Source organism: Astyanax mexicanus, chromosome 24, assembly GCF_023375975.1.
Source record: "Astyanax mexicanus isolate ESR-SI-001 chromosome 24, AstMex3_surface, whole genome shotgun sequence".
NCBI classification, from domain to species: Eukaryota; Metazoa; Chordata; class Actinopteri; order Characiformes; family Acestrorhamphidae; genus Astyanax; species Astyanax mexicanus.
The window spans coordinates 6,175,259-6,200,163 of NC_064431.1; the positions used below are offsets into that span (position 1 = coordinate 6,175,259).

The 24,905-nt window shown below is 37.6% G+C and overlaps 1 protein-coding gene across 1 annotated transcript in view; it reads right to left on the reverse strand.

Moving 5' to 3' along the window:
• The window catches only part of cdk18 (cyclin dependent kinase 18), a 548,438-nt gene that overhangs the window by 183,354 nt on the left and 340,179 nt on the right, over positions 1-24,905 (reverse strand). The gene's annotated exons all lie outside the window — the stretch shown is intronic.

Sequence of the window (24,905 nt, forward strand, 5' to 3'; positions counted from 1 at the left end):
GCAGACAGCTTACGTCTGATGGCGCTCGCCAGGGACCGCGCTGTTGTGATGCTTTAAGTGAGGGAGAAATCGGACCTTCAGACACAGTGTCACACGGCTCATGAACTGTAGAATAGCCTCTGCTCCTCGCCGACAAGCCGGCCAACGTGGGAATATCCGACAAGGCCTTCGCATGACAGGCCGGGCAAGAAGGAGACCCGCCGGGTCGTGTGAGTGGAATCTAGGCACGACTGGGGGGAGCGGGGCTAATTGTGCACCTGTGTAGAATGCTACTTAGGCTGCTATGCTGATAGCTAAAAAAATGTTGGCCAATGGCCTTCTCTTGTTCACTGGAGAGCTAAGTAATGGTACATTTGTACGTTCCATCACCAAATCGTAACGGCCAGGTGTTTGTGTTTAGGAGGTCATCTGAGATTTGAGTTTGCGGGGCCTGCGCCTCCTGCTGGACACAAATGAAACTGCTTTATTATGTTTTTTTAAACATTAAAAACAACTTAGCAACACCATAGCATAGCACCACTTGGGATGCCATAGCAACACCACAACATCCAACTGGGGTACCATCACACTCTAAGTAGTTATAACTACTTAGCTAAGCACTTGGCCAAAAATATTTTTTTTTAAGTAATGTTCTCACTCATAGAATAATCTAAACGTAATCAAATATTATGTACAGTTGTCTTTCACTACTATCAAATATTCTCTAAAGGAATTTTAGAGCAATTTAAAAACAATACTGATTTAGCTGTGTGACGGGAGCTGTGCTATGCTGTGCTGAGCTGTGAAACAGTAAATGCATGTGTGCTTTTTCATTAATTAAGAAAGAAAGAAAAAAAAAAAATAATAATAATAATAATAATAATAATTATTATTATTATTATTATTATTATTATTATTATTATTATTATTATTTACTGCATACTTGGAATATAAAATGACTCACGATTCATTTAGTTCAAAGATATACCATAAAAACACACAAGAAGTGTGTTTTTTTCCAAAAGTAATAAAGAAAAAGTAAAATAAGTATGTGTGATGATCAAAAACAAGTTAACTGAGGAATATCTTGAATAGGGAATGGTTTAATTAATTTATTGTAAGATATAGAAAATAAAAGCGCTAAAGAGAAGAAGAAGAAATGGATGCTGTGTGCTGCAGACCACATAGGAAAGGTACATCTAGATCGTTATTTTCATCGTAATCTTCTTTAGAGGTGTGAAGTTTAAATAAATCCTTTCCTCCTTCATCAACTACAATGTTTAAAAATGTCTAAAATTTTTAACACAAGCCCAAAACATGGGCTTTACATTTGTTTAGCCGCTTTGACCAAACACATTTACCATGTGGCATACATGGCTCTATAAAAGCAATATTTCAATAAAAAAATTTCTTGTTTCTCCTCAACAGTGACGTCAATAACATTACTCTAATCTGACCCTTTTTTTCAGTAAGAGTAATCTAACACGTTACTATTTCCAATCCAGTAATCAGATTAAAGTTACTTATCCAAGTCACTGTGCGTTACTCTCTCTCTCTCTCTCTCTCTCTCTCTCTCTCTCTCTCTCTCGTTTTGTAGCAGAGGTTTGAGAAGCTTCTGTTAATGAGGTACAACCACTGCTTTACTCACCCCACTCCACTGTTTCACTCTTAACATGTGATTACATAATAAAATACACATTCTTTATTTTATATTTTTTATAAAAACAAGTATTTATGTTAAGTTAATTGAAGAGAAATGGTCTTTTATTTTTATAAAAGTTAAAATAGTTCATCTTTAAATGTCTAGAGATACATTGTTGCTGTTAAAAATGCATTTTCCAGTAAAGGCAGTATTGGCAAAACTGGTTATAATGTTTATGTTAAGGCAGCAGGAGGAGATGTGTGCAGTTGCTGAAAGTAACTAATAAAGTAACTTGTAAAGTAACTGAGTTACTTTTAAAATCAAGTATATCATAAAGTAACTAAGTTACTTTTTAAAGGAGTAATCAGTAATCAGTAATCGGATTACTTTTTCAAAGTAACTATACCATCACTGCTCCTCAATAAAATCTGTATGAAGACTTCAAGACGCAAGACGAGACGAGTCCGGCCCACTATATAGCTATATAGATATTCTGAGAAACACATGGGGTGCGTCTCTGACGTTTCTACCCTGTCTGGCATGGCGGACAGAAGAAAAGGAGGACGTTCTTGCGATGTCTATCTCTAAGCCCAAGGCGTCATCCTGCAAATCTCTTTCGGAGAATCTTTGAAGTAGCATTTCATAGTCCTATATTCTCTAATTACTTGGGTTTCTCATGATTATCACTTCTTTTTGGCTACATCTGGCTTTTGACTCTTTGCTCAAATTTTCTGGACACAACATAGTCGTCCAAGGCTAGAGATTAATCTCCTTTTCAAAAGAGAAATGTTTCATTGCTGTCGCATGAAAGCCTCCAATCTCGATTTGAAACTTATGGTTTTACCTTGAAAGTGACTCTTTGCTTTAAGTAATGGTGGAATCTTATCTTTAACTCTGCCTCTTTGTTTCCTTTCCTCACATCTTTTCCTTGCGTTTTAGGCCCTCGGACTGAGGAGGCAAAGAATAGATGCAAAGATAAGACGCTGGATGATGGAATTGACACTTTCACTCAATCGACTCTTTCATCGTCTGTCACTGGACTTTGAGATGGACGTCGATCGATTTCCAGGTCGCAGGCTGGAGGAGGGAGAGGAGATGAATCATGGTGGCATCTGAATTCAGACTTCTACCTATATACTCAAATATCTGGTTTAAACCTGCATTATGGATAGGGGTTTTTGAATAAACAATATTTTACAAACTCCTTGTTTGGTATTAAATAAAAGCAGTTTTTTTGTTAAGGGTGATTTCTTTCACAAATAAAATTCCATTTAGTCTGAAAGTTTAGATGTGTCCTGGGACACAGGCTCAGTGAAAATTACCACTGATGTGAGGTTAAATGAGTTCAAGGTGTGCGAAGAAATTTCATACATATTTTACACATTAATGCTTTTATCTACTTACGTTTGTATGTTTAGGCTAAGGCGGAGGTTGAGCGGTAGGTTACATATATATGTTTAGGCTGAAGTTGGTGCGTAGGTTATGTTAAGGTTTAGGCTGAGGTTGAGATGTTTAGTCCGAGACTGAGGTTGGTGTGTACATTACATTAAGGTTCAGGCTGAGGTCAATGTGTAGGTTACATTTAGGTTAAGGTTGAAGTTGAACTCTTTAGGCTAAGGCTCATGTTGATGTGTTAGTTATGTTTAGGTTTAGGCTGAGGTTGGTGTGTAGGTTACGTTTAGGTTAAGGCTGAAGTTGAGCTGTTTAGGCTAAGGCTCACGTTGATGTGTTAGTTATGTTTAGGTTTAGGCTGAGGTTGGTGTGTAGGTTACATTTAGGTTAAAGCTGAAGATGAGCTGTTTAGGCTAAGGCTAATTTGATGTGTTGGTTATGTTTAGGTTTAGGCTGAGGTTGGTGTGTAGGTTACGTTTAGGTTTAGGCTAAGGTTTAGATATTTAGGCTGAGGTTGAGGTTGAGATGTCGGTTACATTTATATGTTTAGGCTGAAGTTGAGATGTTTAGGCTAAGGCTGAGGTTGATGTTTAGGTAACATTTATGTCTAGGCTGAAGTTAAGATGTCATATTTATGTTTAGGCCGATGCTGAGGTGTAGGTTACGTTTGTGTATAGTGTATATGGTGTGTAGGTCATGTTTAGGTTTAGGCTGAGGATAAGATGCTTAGGCTGAGGCTGAGGTTGGTGTTTAGGTTATGTTTAGGTTAGGGCTAAGGTTGAGATTTTTAGGCTGAGGTTGAGATGTTTAGGCTGAGGTTGAGATGTTTAGGCTGAGGTTGGTGTCTAGGTCATGTTTAGGTTTAGGCTGAGGTTAAGATGTTTAGGCTGAGGCTGAGGTTGGTGTGTAGGTTATGTTTAGGTTTAGGCTGAGATGTTTAGGCTGGGGTTGAGATGTTTAGGCTGAGGTTGGTGTGTAGGATATGTTTAGGTTTAGGCTGAGGTTGAGATGTTTAGGCTGAGGTTGGTGTGTAGGTTATGTTTAGGTTTAGGCTAAGGCTAAAATAGTTAGGCTAAGGCTGAGGTTTAAGTGTAGGTTACGTTTAGGTTTAGGCTGAGATGTTTAGGCTGGGGTTGAGATGTTTAGGCTGAGGTTGGTGTAGGTTATGTTTAGGTTTAGGCTAAGGCTAAGGCGTAAAAATTCATTTTCATTTTCTGAAGTAAAATTACATCAAAGTAAACAGATTTGTTAAAACAATCCTTTAGTAGTGTTTCATAATTTTTTGTTTTTATAGAAACATATGTATTATAATGTTATGCGTCTTGTAACTTTATGAATGTTACTTTTTTCAGTAAAGTCTGACATAAAGATTTAATGTTGCCAGGTCTTTACAGCATGGTTGAGCATGGTTTAGCCAGTGTGCTGGTGTATATTCTTACTCTGAGAAACATGTTTAAAAGGCCCTGGAAGCAACACACCCCTGTGAGCAGTCTGAAGATGATGATGATGATGATGATGATGATGATGATGACGAGGTGAAGAAAACTGTGTGCTGACACGAAAGTCAAAGTGACATTGATGAGGCAGCACAAGGACAATCAGTGACAAATTGCTGATCCCTGTCAACCTTCCATCTCAGCCCGTAAAGAGAGCATCATTATTTTACACCAGTGTCATTCAAACACATCTCACAATCATCACACACACAGTACATACACAACAAATCCAGGTGTAATCAGCATAATCAAAAACATTACAATATAGTTTACATTCAAGAAGTGTGAATAACCTCAGTAAGACTGTTTTCAGGGTGCTGAACTAGTTCTAGTTTAATGTATAGTTAATTTTCAAATATTCAAAGTTTTACAGTGTTTTTCTGTGTAAAAGAAAAAGTACTACTAGCAACATTTTGATCAAATCCAGTTTAATGGGACCCGGGTGGATCTAGGCAAATTATATGGATTCTCAAGCCCCGATTCCTTGTTTTTCCAAAAGGTTCTCTTAAAAAAAACATTTAAAATGTAACCTACAGTGGGTTATGTTAGGGTTAATGTGTAGGTTTAATTTGAGGTTTAGTTAAGTTTTGGTACAGGTTGAAGTGAGGGTTAAAGTTCTGGTTTAGATTGAGGTTTAGATTAGGTTTTAAGATAAAATGTCTATTAAGTTTAGGTTGAGGTGTGGGTTAAGTCTATATTTAGGTTGAGCTCTAGGTTAGGTTTAAGTTTAGGTGTATGTTAAGTGTATTTTAAGCTGTAGGTTAGGTTAGGTTCAGTTTAAGTTTAAGCTTAGGTTAATGTGTGGGTTAGGTTTAGTTTTAGGTTGTGGTGTAGGATAGGTTTAGGTTGATGTGTGGGTTAGTTTTAGGTTAAGTTTAGGTTTAGGTTGATGGATAGGTTAGGTTTAGTGTTAGGTTGAGATGCAGGTTAGGTTGAGCTGTAGGTTAGGTTGTAGTTTAGTTTAGATTAAGATTGAGGTGTATGTTCAGTTTAGGTTCAGGTGTAGGTTAGATTTACTTTTAAGTAGAGCTGAAGGTTAGTTTTAAGGTTAGTTTTAGGTTAAGTTTACGTTTAGATTGATGTGTAGGTTAGGCTTTCTTTTAGGTTGAGCTGTAGGTTAGGTTTTGATTGATGTCTGTGTTAGGTTTAATTTTAAGTTGAGCTATAGGTTAGGTTTAGGTTAAGTTAGGCTGTGGTTTAGGTTAGATTAGGGTTGATGTGTATGTTAGGTATAGATTCAAGTGTAGGTTAGGTTTTCTTTTAAGTAGAGCTGTAGGTTAGTTTTAGGTTAAGTTTAGGTTTAGGTTGATGTGTGAGTTAGGCTTAGTTTTAGATTGAGCTGTAGGTTAAGGTGTGGTTTAGGTAAGATTTAGATTAATGTGCATGTTAGGTTTAGTTTGAGCTGTAGGTTAGTTTTAGGTTAAGTTTAGGTTTAGGTTGATGTGTAGGTTAGGCTTAGTTTTAGATTGAGCTGTAGGTTAAGGTGTGATTTAGGTAAGATTTAGATTAATGTTTATGTTAGGTTTAGTTTGAGCTGTAGGTTAGTTTTAGGTTAAGTTTAGGTTTAGGTTGATGTGTAGGTTAGGCTTAGTTTTAGATTGAGCTGTAGGTTAAGGTGTGGTTTGGGTAAGATTTAGATTAATGTGCATGTTAGGTTTAGTTTGAGCTGTATGTTAGTTTTAGGTTAAGTTTAGGTTTAGGTTGATGTGTAGGTTAGGCTTAGTTTTAGATTGAGCTGTAGGTTAAGGTGTGGTTTAGGTAAGATTTAGATTAATGTGCATGTTAGGTTTAGTTTGAGCTGTAGGTTAGATTAACTTTGGGTTGGGCTTTAAATAGCTGATTCACAAAATTAATGAAAATGTCATGAATATCACATCTGTCTAATGTATCACATCATCAGATTATCTGAATATATTGTACAATTAAAATATTTTAATTGCAGACTATTGTTAGGAAATGGCACGACATCAGAAGAAGAATGACTGCAGTTGAGTTACCAGCTGATTTGCTTCATCCTCAGCTGAACTCTGCAGCTGGAGAAAATTTAGCTACAGTGAGTACATCCAGAGAGTGCCTCCCACATCAAATATATTCAAGTTTATATTTAACTCTCAGTTTAAGCCAAAGCTGTGTTAAAAAATGTCTGTATTGTGAGCAGTGGAGTAAATACAGGCAGTACAGGCTGGGAATTACACTGGGCCCTGCAGCAACAATACACTCATAGCGTCTTATAAGAACCTAAATATATTTTAGGTATTAACAGGTAATATATAATAACAGGTATTATATGACTTAAAAACATAATATTATATTTCCAGTGCTACAAGAGTGTTTGTAATTTCGGAGTTCAATGAAAAGTACTTTGTTGCAGATTTGTTGCACTATGTATGCAGTATATATGTAGTATAGAGCAGTAATGAAATCGAACTATTGTCATTATACGGATACTGGGTTGCTTGGTACAATGAAACCATGTTAGACTAGTGCAAAACATACATTAGATAGACATTAGTGCGAGACAAAACACAAGGTGCACGCACAGTAAAAACAGTAGACAACATACAATAAACACAATAAATACAAGTATGTGCATGCATAATTAAGGTACACATAGTCAGTGATTTAATTGGGCAATTGTGCACGTAGTGAAGAGAGTTCAGTGTGAGATAGTGTGTAGAGGAAGACTGTATTGTTGTATTAGCATGAATGATCTACTTTAAGTAAAGGGTAGTAAAGGGTTAATATAGGTGGCATAGGTTAACATAGGGAGGATATGGCAGTACACAAAAGAATAGGGTCTTATATGGAGGTTTAGTGGCTATAGGAAGTACAGTATATGGTAGTATAAGGACTATAGGGCATGTAATATAGAGGAGTACAGGGACTATAGGGGGTTTATGGTAGTATGCATAGCAAAATATAAGTAGTAAAGGGGAGAATAGGGAAGTACAGGTACTCTAGGGGGCTTATAGTAGTATATGTAGCATAGTATTGGAAGTGTATGGTAGCATTGGGGAGTAATGGGACTCTATGGAGTATATGGTAGTATACACAGTATAGTATTGGTAGCATAGAGGATTACAGGGACTATAGGGGTATATGTTAGTATAAGTAGTATAGTGTTGGTAGTATAGGGTAGCGTTGGCAAGTACATAGGGTATATATAGTATAGTATAGAGGTATAGGTAGTGTACTATATGTAGTATATGGGAGCATGGGGTAGTATGGGCACTATAGGGGGTATATGGTAGTATACATAGCAAAATACAAGTAGTACAGGGGAGCATAGGGAAGTATAGGGGGTTTATAGTAGTATATGTAGTATACTATAGGTAGTGTATGTTAGCATTGGGGAGTAATGGGACTCTATGTGGTATATGGTAGTATACACAGTATAGTATTTGTAGCATAGAGGATTACAGGGACTATAGGGGTATATGGTAGTATACTGTAAGTAGTATATTATTGGTAGTATAGGGTAGCATTGGGGAGTACATGGGGTATATATAGTATAATATAGGGGTATAGGTAGTATAGTATAGGTAGTATATGGGAGCATAGGGGAGTACAGGGGCTATAGGTGTATAGACAATATAGTATAGGTAGTGTATGGTAGCATAGGGCAGTACAGGGACTGTAGGGGTGCATTGTAGTATACACAGTGTAGTATAGGTAGTATAGGGTAGCATAAGATATGGTAGCGTAAGGGATTACAGGTATTATACAGGATATAGGGTAGTATAGGATAGGTAGTACAGGACAGCATATGGAGTATTGGGCAGTACAGGAAAGTATAGGGTCATATAGGGAGTATATTGTACTATAGGGACTACAGGGCAGTACAGGGTAATATAGGGAAGCACAGGGGAGTACAGGGACTATAAGGGGTAAAGGGTAGAATAGGTAATATACAGTAGTATAGGTAGTAAATGGTACATGAATTAAAAAAGTACATTGATTTCCAGGTGTTATGACTTCATCATCAACGTCATCAGCTTTTCGAACACTTCTTTTTCACATTTTAGCTTCAGTAAAATGCCGACTTTTCTAGCTTGGCTGAAAGTAAAATATGCAAGCAATTATTTTATATGCATCTCTTTTTAAATTAGCAAAATGTGATTTGTGGAAAACTTGCCAGCACCTAAAATAAGTTTGTAATGAACAGAATTCCTTCTATTATCTACCAGTAATATGTTCCAGGGTCACTGGCTGCAAAGTGCAGGTCTGCTTTTCGTGCTTATTGGGGCTGAAAAGTAACTTTATTATAGAAAGTTCTAAAAAAAATAACTTTATTAGTCCTGAGCATCAGGTTTGTTTAAATGTTCGTAAAAACTTTGAAAGGATCTGACAGTGAACTTTGTGTTTATGGTGCAGAAAAGGTTTTCTCTTGATCGCTTGTATTTGTGCAGGTATTCCTGCACAGTAAAACAGTGCATAATCCAAAACCAATCATTACTTATCCATCAGTACCTAAACTTGTATTTGAAAGCAATATTTCATCATCCAATTAAAAAAAAAACTACCAGAACATTCGAGGTGGTTAGTAGTGATGGTAATGATAATGCTGATTGGAAAGTACTTGGTTTGCAATGCAACTGAAGCTGATTCTGAGATACCTGGTGGGGGTCTACCGTTAGCTGGTGGTGGCTTGCCTTAGCTGACAGGTGGCACTGGGTTCTCCCACCAGCTGTTGCTGGCCTGTATGTGGCCCCTTGATGAATAATAATGAAGAACAGCAATCTCTTATATCGCGAGTTCGGGAGCAATTTGCGCATTAAGTAAGAGCGTCTTCAGAAGTGTTCCCGTCTTATGGCTTGTATAAAGCCCATCTGTTTCTAAATGAATGCAATTAGTGGGCTAATATTATTTTCAAACCACTAGATCATTCACAATTACCACAGCAGTGCTATGGGCACGGTTCTCGGGGAAGCTTTGGCTTTGTGGTGCTGTTATTGTGTTTAAACACGTCATTTGCATTGTGGGTTGTGAACAATCAGCACTCACGACACAAGACTCTAGACTCTAGACGCGAGACTCGAGACTGGATGAAGGACGGCGTTCCTCTCAGAAGGCCGGAGAAAACAAATAGGTAAACAGTCCTTTGATTGTTTGTGGGCTTTTACGAATTGAAAGCGTGTGAGAAAAGCACCGCGGTAAAAGCAATGCTCCCAGAATTCCCGCGCTCGCCTACGCCAGACGTTTGGCCATAATTAAAACGAGCTGCAATTATTAGGACCCCCAAGCCCCCCCCCCCCCCCTCCTAAACAGGAAAACAAAAAGAGATAAAGAACAACCCCAGCTGACTGTAATCTGGGGCTGCGGAACTTTCACAAATGTGGAAATTGCAAGTGGGAGAGAGGGACTCCAGCGCGGTGCAGGCGGACGCTGGAGAGAAGAAAAGCTTTGCCCGGCTCTGCAGATGGGTGTTCCTAATCTTTCACTGCACCGTACGGCTCGGACCATCTCTCACTCTCTCCATTTTGGAGGGCCTTATCTCATTTTCCAGCTCTAATTTAGAAGATAGCAGCCTGCCAGCTTCCGCTACTGTACAGCAACAAGCACGGTGCAGCGGAGAGAGCGAGCCGGCGAGGCTTCGCACAAAGCTCGGCCCGTGAGCAGAATGGGAAAGCGTAATGGATCGGACCAAACAGGACTGTGGACAATGCACATGGCTGCGTACAATATGCTATAAAAGCAGTGGACGATAAAGCGTCAGTAAGGGTTATGCATGAGGCATACCAACAAACAGCCAAACAGTTTCTATTGTTGATCTGCAATATATTGGATTTACAACATATAGCATTGTATAGATTCAACTTAATCGAATTAATTACAAGCATCTCAGAAAACTGAAGTACATGTACTAAAGTACTGGTCTAAGATCACCACTCATCAGCTGTTTATTGGAAACTTTAACTGATCCTGCATCAGTATTCCTACTCCGAGGAGTTACTCTGTTACTCTCAAAACCCTCTTCTGCTGCAGTCGTATGCAGCATAGCATACGGTTTTGCACCGTCTTATTGAAAAATGCATGGACGTCCCTGGAGAATATTAAAGACAGCATATAAAACTGTAATTCTGAGAGTGAAGGCCTGAACTGTAGCTTACCTACAGGTAAAGAAGTATGGCGTCACATCAATGTCAAAAGTGGGGGCACAAAAATACCAGGTGAAAAAAAAAATTGTGTGTGTAAATTTACTTCTCACGAGTACAAATGTGAAGCTCTCTCTCGAAAAAAAAAAAAATTGTGTCTGCGCTGAACAGAATATATCACTCTCAAGCTTCATTTTTTTTTTTACTATCAAATTCACAGTTGTCCTCGCATACCATGCGAAGTACCTGCGGCTGCTGTTTTTTGGCTATTGAGTGAAGTTTCTGCGCACGAGTATTAAAAGGCGTGGTTTTGACAGTTTGGGGGCGAGGTCAGGGCAACTGCCTCAGGGAATGCTATTGGCTGATATCTTCAGGGTTTGTGATGGACCGCCTACCTACAAGAGCCAAAGGAGGGCAGAGAAAGAAGGACAGCAGGAGAGTTAGCTAACTAGCTATGCCTGGAGCAATCGGCTCTACAGCAAAGGAGAGCCAGTTGTTTGGGTTTTAGCATAGCTAGTTAGCTAATTCTTCTGCTGTCCTTCTTTCTCTGCCCTCCTCAGGCTGTTGGAGGTAGGCGGTCCGTCACAAACCCTGGAGATATCAACCAATAGGTCAATGAGGGAGATGACCCTGACTCCACCCCTAAACTGTAAAAACCACCCCTTTTAACACTCGCAAACAGAAACGTCAATTCCATTCATCGGGTATTTTTGCGCCCCGACTTTTACATTTATGTGACGCCATATTAAAGCACTGAACACAAACAAATGTAATGTTAGGAAAACTACAGGTGAAAACTTATATATACCTATATACAGTACAGGCCAAAAGTTTGGACACACCTTCTCATTCAATGCGTTTTCTTTATTTTCATGACTATTTACATTGTAGATTCTCACTGAAGGCATCAAAACTATGAATGAACACATGTGGAGTTTTATGTACTTAACAAAAAATGAGCTGGCCTCCACAGTCACCGGACCTGAACCCAATCCAGATGGTTTGGGGTGAGCTGGAGCACAGAGTGAAGAAGGCAACAAGTGCGAATAAACACCTCTGGGAACTCCTTCCTTCAAGACTGTTGGAAAACTTTTCATTTCAGGTGACCACCTCTTGAAGCTCATTGAGAGAATGATGCCAAGAGTGTGTAAAGCAGTAATCAGAGCAAAGGGGGGCTATTTGGAAGAAAATAGAATATAAAACGTGTTTTTAGTTATTTCACCTTTTTTTTGTTAAGTACATAAAACTCCATGTGCTCCTCATGTGTTCTTTTACAGTTTTAATGCCTTCAGTGAGAATCTACAATGTAAATAGTCATGAAAATAAAGAATTGGGAAATGCATGGAGAGAAATAAAAATCCAACCAGTATCGTGGTGTTTTAGGACAGCAGTGACGAATGTGTGGGCAGTTTATTATTTACATAAGTGTAAGGAGATGTTATAGCCTACAAATATGGCAAAGCAGTGTGAGACAGTCATCAAGGCTAAAGGAGGACAAGCCAGATATCACACCCTCGATAATACAGTTACACAGAGTGAACACAAGATTTACAAACCTGTGAGACAATATGGTGATCCTAATTAAACAAATGTACAGTAATCAAGCACAACATTATGACCACCTTGTTTCTATACCCTAAACTGTGAAAAAATGCTGTGGATTCCATAGTAGTATACTGTGTTCCTGCACAATTGACTACTGTTAATACTATAAATACAGTATTATACTCTGAATGCAGCCAAAACCACAGTAATTAACTTGAAAATGTCAAAATCACAGTAATAATCCCACTACTGCAGAAAATCACAGTACACTGTAATAATCCACTAATGGACAATCAAAAGGGGGCAGTAGTCATTTGGATTCATTTTGGATTTAATCGACCTATAACCTGAAGAAGAAGAAGTTTGAAAAGTTGAGCAGCACTAAATCCTACAAAGGAGTTAATCAGAAGCAAGGAGTGGAAGATTTTAGACTGGCTTAGTCAAGTTTGTGAATTGTAAATTAAATCCAACTGTAAATACCTGGAAATAAAAGCTAATTGGTTGATATTTTGTCCCCCATTCATCTCTTAATTTCGAACCCAAACCTGAAGGGACATTAAACCAGACGTCTGCCAATTAACCTTAAACCCTGAGAATTGGCCAAAAGAAAAAAAGGCATTAGAAAGTGAACTCTCTTCATTATCCATGAAAAGAACTCCATACACACTATACACTTTGCAGTCAGGTAGGTCATTTATATAAAAAAAAAACATATAATAAAAGTATTTTGTTATATAGGCCTGATAGACAGCTACAGCTAAAGGCTCTAAGGCCAGAATGAAGAGAAGAGGACTCAACAGACAGCCTTGAGGTGTACTATGTTGTAAATTAAATAGCGAGGAACTGTAAGTAGGCTACCTGTCTGGAACGCTTTCAGATAATGTTTTGCACTGTGAAAATTCAAATAATTGATACCCTCTAAGCAGAAGAAAGCGGCAAAGCAGAGAGCAAAGCATGCATTTGCTCAACTTGTGATGTAAAAAAGAAACGGCATTTAACAGGAATGGTGGAGGTCAACTTGACGTCTGAAAGAACAGGAAAACTTTCTGAGAGAACTTTTGCCAGCTTCCTGTTTGACTGCAAAACACAGAGTTTGCTAAACAAGCAGGGGTACGGTTCCCGATTGATCTTAAGAATAATGTACGTTCAGAAATGGTAATTTTACACATGTTTCCCAAAAGCCTCCTAGTCTCCAAAGTTTTAAATATCTAAAAAAAATTATTTTAACTGCTTATATTATAATATGTCTGTTATCTCGTTTGTTCCAGTTGATGCTGTTTGTTGCTGTTTTATTTGGTTTGGTTGATGTTTTTATTCAATGGCTGTATTTGGTAAAGTAGAAATGTGGTTTTGAGCTGTTTTGGAGGGGAAACAATAGCAGCAGCGTTGTGGCTCTAAAATGGTGGGAAAAAAAAGACATTTATTTTTATTTTATCCTTTTTGTAGTAATAATTGCATAATATTGTAAGGCTAAAAAATAAGCTAATATAGTAAACCTAGGCATAGTATAGGCCTTAATGTCCTTAATGCCTTTTTTCCCCTTGCATTACTTTTACTTGTATACTTGTATAAGTAGTTTTACACTTTTACTCGAGTTGATACTTCAACTCTTCAACAGAAGTATTTTTTAACACTATTATCTATAACTTCTACTAATGAATGAGTAGAATGAGTGATGAATGTTAATACTTTTGACACTTGTGAGTAGCATAATTATTTTTACAAAATTCTTAGCAAATATTTTCCCATTTTAACTCATCATATTATTCAGTTTTACACACTGCACACTAAGGATGGGACAAAATATTAATATTATGATATACTGTATTGTATTGTTTAGATTGTACTGTATCGTATTGATATGTGGCATCAATTAAAACATAGGCGCTCTAAACTCCCTAAGACTCTCTAAGTTCCTGCCTCATTACATTACATGGTGCCACTAAATACATGAATAAGGTTAAAAGAATATTGGTTTTGGGGGCACTGCTACTATAATAAGGAGATTGCTGGTTTGAATCCCGGTCATGCAGCTTGCCATCAGCTTCCGGAGCCCAGAGAGAGCACAATTGGCCTTGCTCTCTCTCTGGGTGGGTACAGTAGATGGTGCTCTTTCCCCACATCATTCCAAAGGGTGATGTCGATCAGCACAAGGCTACGTCTGTGAGCTTATGCATCAGAACCGAGTCGCTGCTCTTTCCTCCGAGTGCGCTGTGATGCTACTCAGCAATGATGCATCAGCAGCAGTTTGAAAAGAGGCGGTGATTGGATTCACCAATGTGTTCTTGTGTTGTGGCATCACTAGTAAACAGCGGAATAGTGGATAGACAGCCAATTCAACTAGCAGTTGAATGGGTGAGACAATTGGCCTAGCTAAATTGTAAGAAAATGGGAGAAAATAAGATATATTAGAAAGAATACTGATTGTGAAATTCTGGTAAACCGACACCAGTAAATCCATTATTTCTGGTATTTGCTTATTTAGTTATAATAAGCCATTTATTGTCAGTTATTGCTGCATTAGTGGTAATATAAAACTCCACTTTTCCCTGCCAGACACCTTCAGAGTTGAAGTGAAGAGCAATGAAGCTAGGAATGGAGAGGTCCTTCATGCACCTCCAGATCGGTGGAAATGTCATTGAGCATTTCAGGAGAGAAATCTTGGAAAAAACTAAAGCTGGTCCGTGCCATGCAGGAGGGCTTGTGCTGCTCCCAGAACTGCTTGTTTATCCTTGAAAAATTTGAGCATCCTGAATATCCCGGGCCATGGAAATTTCCCTCTTGGCTTGCCGGTCCGATGCGCCCTTTCAATTTCCAAACGTTTGCCTGCTAGTGAAGGAAGCCACTGGGGCAGACAGTCTTACAGAAATGAAATGCAATCATTCCCCTCTGCTCCTTCAGCGAGACCGATAAGCCTGAGGTTTGACCGACGCTCGCCGTCTTCCAACGTGATTATGCGGCTTTGGAGCTTGGACACATTTCTGGCCCGGCTTTTTGTTGCTGTGCCCGTCCTTGTTCTGGGCCTCGCACTGTCGTCTGCCATCTGCATTATATGGAAGTTAGACATTTGTAGCTTTGACTGGTTTTACAGGTTGGATGGAATTGCATCTTGTTAAGGTCGTCTCGGGCACCTTTTAGCATTTGTAACGTCTTTGTAGAGTCTCTGACGCTGTAGGTGTCTGTGAGTCCATGACGGGCAATGCTGTATGCTTTAGCTGTGCTGAGGTATTAGCATTACTAGCACTGGGAAACATCTCAATCAGTGATTTAGCTTTTCTCCTAATATGTGTTGGTTCAGAAGCTCCACCAGCCATTTTAAGCTAAAGAATAAAATGTTTTTTATTATGTTTGTGGTGTTTTTATTTTATTATTCTAGTCAATCTAAAAAAAATGGAATATTATTAAAAAGCTACTTCATTTCAGTAATTCAGTTAAAATGTGAAACTCACATGGAGCATCCTGGTGGCCAATCTTCATTAATTGCACATTGCAACAGTAAGAGCAGAGTGTGAAGGTTCAATTAGCAGGGTAAGAGCACAGTTCTGCTCAAAATAATGAAATGCACACAACATTATGGGTGACTGTCTAACTCAAAACTTGCATTATATAAATATGTAGTCTACATTAAATCTAAAACCTATTTCATGCCTTCAATTTACTCTTCATCTTCTTCTTCTTCTTCTTCTTCTTTTTTTTTTCTTCAGGAACGTGATGAATTTTAATTGGCTTTTTTTAAATGCTAGCTGATTTATACCACATATTTTTACAGTTCACAGTACAAACACTGTACTGATTTCTTTTATACATTGATAGAAAACACAGAAAGCTCTGATCCAACATGCACATACAGCTCCACTTAAAAAGTATGAATTTCTTTGATTTTACCAAAGTGAAAATTTTAATCAATTTAATCAACTGAACTGCTTGATTTTTTGCACTAGGAGTGGCATAAAGTTATTCAAAATCAGTGTGTAAGACTGGTGGAGGCGAACATGGCAAGATGCATGAAAACTGTGATTAAAAGCCAGGGTTATTCCACCAAATATTGATTTCTGAACTCTTAAAACTCTTTATGAATATGTAGTTGTTTTCTTTGCATTATTTGAAAGCTCTCCATCTTTTTTGTTCTTTCAGCCATTTTCTGCAAATAAATGCTGTAAATTACAATATTTCTATTAGGAATCTGGAAGAAATGTTGTCGGTAGTGTGTAGAATAAAACTACAATGTTCATTTTACTCAAACATAAACCTATAAATAGCTAAATTAGAGAAACTATTTCAGAAAACTGAAGTGATCTCCAGTGATTCCAGAGCTGTATGTGTTGTAACTTCTCTGGGGAAAGGACAAAACCTCTGAGCATATGTTCGACAGATCCAGTCATGGTATAGATTGATTCTTTCCCCTACAGCTTTAAACTGGGAGCAGGGTGCTGTAGTATAGTTAGGCTGGGGCTGGTTCTGGAGTCTGCGTTAGTTTGGTGCCCTCGTGACCTCATCCTCTCGTGTCAGCCGAATGGAGAAACATGACAGCCTGCTGATCCCCCATCCAGAGAGCAGCTTGCCGGGGTTGTGTCTCGTTCCGTTTCTTCCCTCTCTCTGGACGGTGGTTGTCCGTTTGAGTGTTGAGGGTTGTCAGTGTCACGGCGGGACAGTGACAGTCCATAGGATTTTTCTGTGTCTCTATCGATTGGACCTCAGTGAAGCTACAGAGAGGGGGTTATATGATGGGGATGTGACTTTACAATCCATATACAGCGGTAAAAACTGTCAAAGGCCATAGAATCTACAGAATAACATGAAGCCACATTTTACAGTTTTTATAGAGCCTGAACAATGTCTAAAGGTTTAAGGTCTAAATCTAAAGGTTTTAATGCAGAAAGGTTTCATATACAGTACAGATGCACGATTTAGTTTTTGAGCATGTCACTGCAATGTAAACAAGCACAATAGTCACATTGCATGACTTGCAATGTGGAGAACAAGACAGAATCACAAAATTGGTGTTTAAAAAGGATTTCAGATAACATATGATGCCACAACTTGCTTAATCCAAAAGGAAATTTAGCATCCTTTATATATATACAGCTCTGGAAAAACAAAAAACTTTGATTTTACCAAATTAAGAAAGGTCTGGAATACAATCAAGAGGAAGATGGATGATCAAAAGCCATCAAACCAAGCTGCACTGCTTGAATTTTTGCACCAGGAGTATGAGGCATAAAGTTATCCAAAAGCAGTGTGTAAGACTGGTGGAGGAGAACATGATGCCAAGATGCATGAAAACTGTGATTAAAAACCAGGTTTATTTTGGAGAAATGTTGTCGGTAGTTTATAGAATAAAAAAAACTGTCAGGTGTAGGTGCAGGGAGGACGCGGAGGCGGACGCAAATGCAAACAAAAAGGGATTTATTAAAGAAAACAAATACAAAATACACAGGGAATAAACTGAAAACAGGACTGAGGAAACTGGGGAACACATGGAGCACTGACAGATGATAAACATACAAGGATCGACACCGGGGAAATGGAACACGGACCTTAAATAGAGGTGCACACACACAGGAAACAGGAAACACCTGGGACGAAGGGGCGGAGCTACAAATGAACACAGGTGAGTGGAAAAACACTGGGAATGAAACACAGAGGAGCCGGGTCACATGAGAACATACAGACAAGAGAACAGACAGGACATGACAAAAACAATCTTCATTTTACTCAAACATAAACCTATAAATAGCAAAATCAGATAAAGTTTATATATATATATATATATATATATATATATATATATATATATATATATATATATATATATATATTATATATATACATAGGCAGTGTCACTATAGTGCTGAGAGTCCTCTTGGTATTTTATTCTCAGTGTTTTCATGAGGGAGAGTCACCTGGAATAGTTTTCTCAGCATCTTGAAGGAGTTTCTGAAGGTACTGAACAATAGTGTCTGTGAAGCTCCAGCTCATCCCTAATCACCATCCCAGTTGATTTGGGATGCTCCCATAACATATTTTTTTTTAAATAATGTAGTTATTATGACAATAATAGTGTTTATTTCAATAGTTTCTGTGGTATATCTCTACCATATAGATTTTTGCACATTCTTCTTTATATTTTTTTTTACCTTTTTTTTAATGCTTACTATGAATCAACACATAATTTTAAATATAGATGGATGCTAACTTTAAAGACCTTTAAATATCTTTTTGCTCCAGTTTGCCATGTCTGTGGTGCTGCTTGGGTAAGTTGAATAATTGTCTTTAAAGTGGTAATCATTCTGTTTTTTTTATGCTGCATGTTATATTATATAAATAATACTAATATCATTTAATATTTATCATATTATCTCCATACATCGCTGAGGTAAATATAAAGCTCTGCACCCTGTCCTGACAAATTATCACAGTATTTCAAATTATTTTGTAAATCAAAATCTATATTTCATACAGAATAAGGTCACATGAGAAGAAGAGCTCTTGTTATGAGAGGGTGGATCCATGCATGGCAGAAAAAGAAAAAAAAAGTGAAATAAGAAAGTGATTAAGCTGGAGAAATGTGATTTCTGTGTAGTCTGAAGTCTTATTGATATGACGGATAATAATAAAAAAAAATAACAATATATCCTCTGAATCAAAACCAAACCAGTTATTATCACAGACCTACAAAAGACATACAAACGTATCAAACATCAGTCAAAAGTCAGCTTTGGCATATTAATGCACTTGTTGTATTAATGCAAAATGTGCATCAGCATCAGCCATCAAAATATCTTTCTTTTTTTTTTTACTCTTTCAGAAGCTTCAGCTCTGTTGGAATCCTCTCCAAATGAGGTCTGCTCTACATTTTCCTCAACATCATTCTTATTTTCTTCTTGGCTCTGTAAGAAGCAAGAAACTCACGGTATCAGGAGATTTATCTGGTGCGTGATACCGTGCCCGCAAATGACTCTGCAGCGATCTATTTCGGTCGAGCTCAGCAGGAGGCTCCAAAGTTTTCTGAGCCGGAAGCGGAGAGCGCAGATCCGATCACACCCTCTCGCTCGCGGTGCGATTTCGGCACAGTTCATTAGTTCAGATTACGTAAGTATGCTAATGAGTAAATGGTTTTATTGCTCTAATTACACCTCCAGGATTTAGGAGATGAAAAAAGAGCTGCAGAAAAGCAAACGAGCCGCAGTTGAATGTCTGCTTGACGACGTAATTAACCCACAAGCCCCGCTGCTCCATTGATGAGTTCAGTGAGCTTCAGACGCAACATCGTCTGGTCAAGCCTTTCATCTCGTCTGTTTTGTCTACTTTGTGGCTCAGAACGAAGATACGGGTTGACGAGCAGAGGTCACGTGATGAGCAGGCGCCATTGATTCATTGCAAAGCAAGACAATGTGAAGCCCCCATATAATCATATAATGATAAACATATACAGTTGCAAGAAAAAAAAAAGTGTATGAACCTTTTGGGATTACTTCTACTACGTATTTCTGCATAAATTGGCCATTACGTTTTTAACTTAGATAACAGCTTTTCTCTGTTCTTGATGGTCAGTGAACGAGCGCTTAGTGAGTAAACAGCATGGAGCAGCAGCAGAGACAGCGCTTGTTCATAGCAGTATATTATCTGGCTTAAATATATCAGATTAAACTGCGCCTAATCAGCAATTTAGCTCAATTAAAAAGAAGTATATTTGATAGTTGGCTCAGATTGAGACCAGATCACGATCTCACCACAAGCGAACCACTCCAGAAAAAAATTGGCATGATGGGCGTGGATGTGGAGCGTGGGCGTGGATGTGGAGATTACGGCGGAAGTCAGGGTCAAAGTTGGTGCCCTAATTAACTTAAAAAAAACATAAAAAAATAAAAATTAATCGAGTGCGTTAATCCTTTAACATTGACAGCCCTAGTTTAAATACTTTGCAAGACACTATATTTTGTTTAAATGTACAGTTGCAAAAAAAAAGTTGTGATGTGGATTTCATTTTCCAGCAGCACTTGGCACACTGCCCACACTGCCAAAAGTACCTATTGGTCTTGTATACTATTCTATATGAATATTTTCTGAGACACTGATTTTGGGGGGTTTTTATTAGCTGTAAGCCATAATCGACAATCATCTTGTAGGACATAAAAGCAAGCTACCATTTTCCTTAATGCTTAGTATAACTTTGCACTGGACTAATACATTTTCTAGTGTAATGAGAAAATCTACCTGCAGTCCTGATGAGAGCCAGTTTCATCATAATGTTCTTGATGCTCATTGCAACTGTATACCTGTAACTCTACCTCTTCACAACTTTACAACTCATTCTCTCAAACACTTTATTAAGAGACAAGAAATTCAAGTAATTAACTCTTGATGAGTTAAGCGCAGCTGTTAACTGAAAGCCTGAATTCCAGGTGACTCTACCTCATAAAGCTGAGTGAGAAAATACAGCAGAGATGTGCAGAACTGTTTATCTAAGCAAGAGGTGCTTCTTTAAACAATCTAAAATATAAAACATATTCTGGTTTGTTTAACATTTCTTTTTGTTTAATAAATAATTCCATGTCTGTTTACTTTATAGTTTGGATGGTCTTGGTATTAATCTACAGTCAGAATATTTTAAAATAATGAAAATCCACTGAATTTAAGGCATTTTTAAAGTTTTAACTGATACCTTAATATGTAATAACAGTGTAATAACAGTGTATTTGAATGCAGCATTGAAATAAGCCACTGTTCTCTTTTAATTATTCTTTCTTCTCATATTGCCTCAGGTTTCCAGCAGAAGGTTCAATGTGCAAAGTTCTTAGCGCTGCTAGCTCAGTGATATGCTAACAGTATTTCCCTCTATTTTAAGCTGGCTGAGGAACAACCTGTGGGTGTGAAAGTAATTATCAGCAATGATGAAGTCATCCTGGCCCACAAAACTCTCTGAGAGTTGCTGTACGTTTTCATATAATTGGTTTCCTGCGTGCTGATACTGCAGTACCCACGGGACCCTCAACACACAGCAAAGTGCTTATTACAGCTGTCTTAATAACAAGCCCACAGTCAGGGCTTTAATTCTCGATACATTACCATCAGTTAAGGATGCGGTTCAATTTAAGGTCACTCGTGACTCACGATAGACCGAGCTTAGCTTATTGGATCCACTCTGTTTTGCAGGAAACACTATTTTCAATTAGCAATTTAAATTAGCATGCTAACAGAAGTGAAGTAATTGGTATATAGAGCTCATGAACAATTGTGTTTCTTACGGTGCAATCACACCAGTGTTTTTTTTATCTGTTTTGGGTTGTTTGGGGTATTTTTCATAAGATTTAAAATCTATTTTATTATTAATAATGTAAAGTACTGATAATATATAGTGATTAAATAAGTAATCTGTTGTGTTTGGGCACTTTCGGAGACACAGACTAAGTTGAGTTGAGTGTAAACTGTGTGAGTGGATCATTTACCCTTTATCTCCCTTTGCGCTTCTGTCCCCAGCACTTTGCGTAATGCAGTAATGTTACAAATTAACGATTATTCGACAGTGAAATTTGTAGTCAACAAATTTAATTAATCGACATTGTCGATTATATCGACTAATCATTGCAGCCTTAACATTAAGAGGCAAGAAATTCAAGTAAAATTCAACTCTTGATGAGTTCAGCACAGCTGTTAACTGATGCCTGAATTCCAGGTGACTCTACCTTAAAATTGAGTAAGAAAAGTTGCCATCTAAGTTGTAATTCCATATGTCTTTCTTCATAGTTTGGAGTTTTTCATAAAATTTAAGATTTAAAAGCTATTTTATCATTATTAATTTTGTTGTTGTTGTCTTTGTTGTTGTTCTTATGTTATTAGTAATACTAATGGGTTAAACTGTAAAGTTTTTAATAGTACAAATATTACAAAACAAAGGAATAAACTGAATTAATGGTGTGACAGCCAGTCAACTTGTAGCTATAGTGGTATAAAAAAGGTTTTTGACCCCTACAGATTTCTTTTGTTTTCACTTGTATGTCATACTGATATTTTTCCAAATGTTATTATCAGACAAAGATAAACCTTAGTAAATATATAAAAAAAAAACACTTTTTTAAATGATAATCCAAACCAGAGACTGTAAAAAAGATGGACGCCGTGTCTCCGTTCCCATTCACTCAATGAAAATGAAGCCAAAATCTTCCACCATGTTGGCGATCCTGAAACCCGAGTCTGCACAGTAGAGACCAGAGGAGGGAGAAAGACTGTGGAGAGACAGCCTACTCATTTAAATAACCCCGCCCCTGAGGGCTGCCTCGAGGTCACAGGCTGCAGAGAGGAAATTTACACTGTAATCCCGGATAAATTGAATTTACTTTAAAAAATAGAGGAAACCAGTTGCTTTAAAAAAAAGTTAAGTTATGGATTGTGGAAAATTCACATCAGGTTTTTACAACTAAAGGGGTAGTTGATTTAACTTTTTTATTTTTATTATACTGTAAGACCGGATAAGTTGAGTTTACTTAACTTTTTTAAAGCAGCCAGTTTGCTCAAATTGGAATGAAAACTTGAGTTTGCATAAAATAAAACAACAAGTTATTACAACTAAAGGGGAACCTGATTTATTTCTAAGGTAGCCCAGGGGGAATCACTACACACTGATGGTGAGTGTCTGTCAGAATCTGTTGGACATACCCAGTATGCAAATAGATGTGACAGAAGCCAATGGAAAAGAAGCTGCTAATGGCAACAGACTAAACTCAGTTATTGTAAGTTGGTTCAACTCAAAGATCTCAGTTTAAGTGTATATGTGCCCACAAATGTTTAACTAACTCAAAATAGTTGAGTATTGTTTAGAAATCTCCAATTTTATGTAAAACAGACTTAAATCATTTGAGTTTAAACAACAAATGGGTTTACAGTGTAAAAAACACTGAAAAGGTGTTATACCAGTGGAAACGTTACTAAGTGTATTCTGAGCATATTCCGCCCATGGCAGAAAACGTACCCATTCCCCCAAGCTGAGCATCTGGCGCTTCAGGAGTCATGCGTCGGGAAGATACAAGGCAACCTCTTTTAGCTACTGACTCTCCTTGGTGGTTGATGGTTGAAATTGATCACAACCTCAATAAAACATGTTTAACAAACTTGATATATCTGCCAGTATCACTGACTCACACTGTCTCACTTTATCTGTAACAAATAATATCTGAGCATTCCCAGTGTGTGATATGCTGATTTTAATTAATATTGTATATGATTTTTTGTTATCAGAGAGACACTATCAATATGTAAGAGAATCCCATTAGTTGCAGGAGAAGTGGGATGTCTGAAACTTGGGAAAAAGGAGAAAAATCCACGTTGATTCTGATACTTTAGGATGCATTTTAAACTCAATGAAGGGGGTCTGAGACAAATTGCTCTGGAAAAATGTGTCAGATTGAACGTTGAAAGAACATAAACTGTACTGTTCATAAAATGTTCTACTAATCAAAGATTGATTGATTCCAGAAACAATTAGCCAAGAATATTAAAGCAGACTATTCACTTCGTGTTCCAATATGGATAAACATCCAGTCTTCTACTGGTTTCGCCTGTGAGGGATAGTGATGTTCAGTGGTGTGCAAACAAAAGCCAAACAAGCCCCAGAGTGCAATCCACTGCTCTGGCGTTCAGAGCTGAAGAAGAAGTTAACAAAGACTCACAATGCCCTTCAGAACTGTTGGCAGCCTCCACGAACATGAATAGAACCTGCAGGATAAAACACTATTCCTCTGCCAGGATAACAGCACACTTCTACACACTCCTGTAGCCCAACGTTTAATGAAGTGTGAGGACCCAGTTGCAGATACAACCTAGCGTTTCTGGCCAAAAACACTGCTTTTAGTCTCTTCTGACCACAGAAACGAGTTTTAATCAAAGTTTAAATGGCGTTTAGCAAACTCCAGGTGCTTAAACTGGCGCTGTGATTAGTGTCGAGGTTTTCTTCTGGCAAACGTTCCAAAGACTGCGCTGGCACTGAGGTGGTGTCTTTTCACTGGGGACAGAAATGAAGCCAACATCTGCAATTTCCAACTGTGATCTTTAGAGATTATTTTTTTTGGCTCGCTATACACAAAGCCAAACAGATACACAAATACACACACAGCCTTCACCATCATCATTATTATAAACTTATCCTAACTTAGTTCTTAACCCTTTTTAGAACTTTTTAAGACCATTACAATGGACATCACATTTTTTAAAGGTGTTTTGTTGCACATAACACTAATTGAGACATACAGTAGTAATCATCTGAATATCTGACCATCAACCAGCCAATAAAAAAAAAGTTTCTAAGACAATTAAACAGTAGCTTAGCCCCTCCCACTGCACTGAAAGAAAAAACAACACTCAACTCAGACATTATGGCATGGCAGTACTAGAGTCAATGATACAAAAAAATATATATATGTTATTTAGAAATAAATATTTTAAAAATATTTGTAAAATATTTAAATTAATAAGGTATATCAATATCAAATATCAAATAAAATGTTAAGCACAGCACTCCAATGCAATGGACATTAAAAAAAAACTATTACCTTACCTAACTACCTTGCTAAATACCTTAAATGTAAATGTATTAAATACTTAGTTAATTGGGTTTACTTTTTACATAGAGTTTATATTTAAAAATATTAGAGTCTTCTTTTGTGTTCATCACAGGCAGAAAATAGCATTTTTATATATTTTTTATCAGTGGATCATAATTAAGGTCTGGAAGAGTTAATTATTAATTATTGGTAATAATAT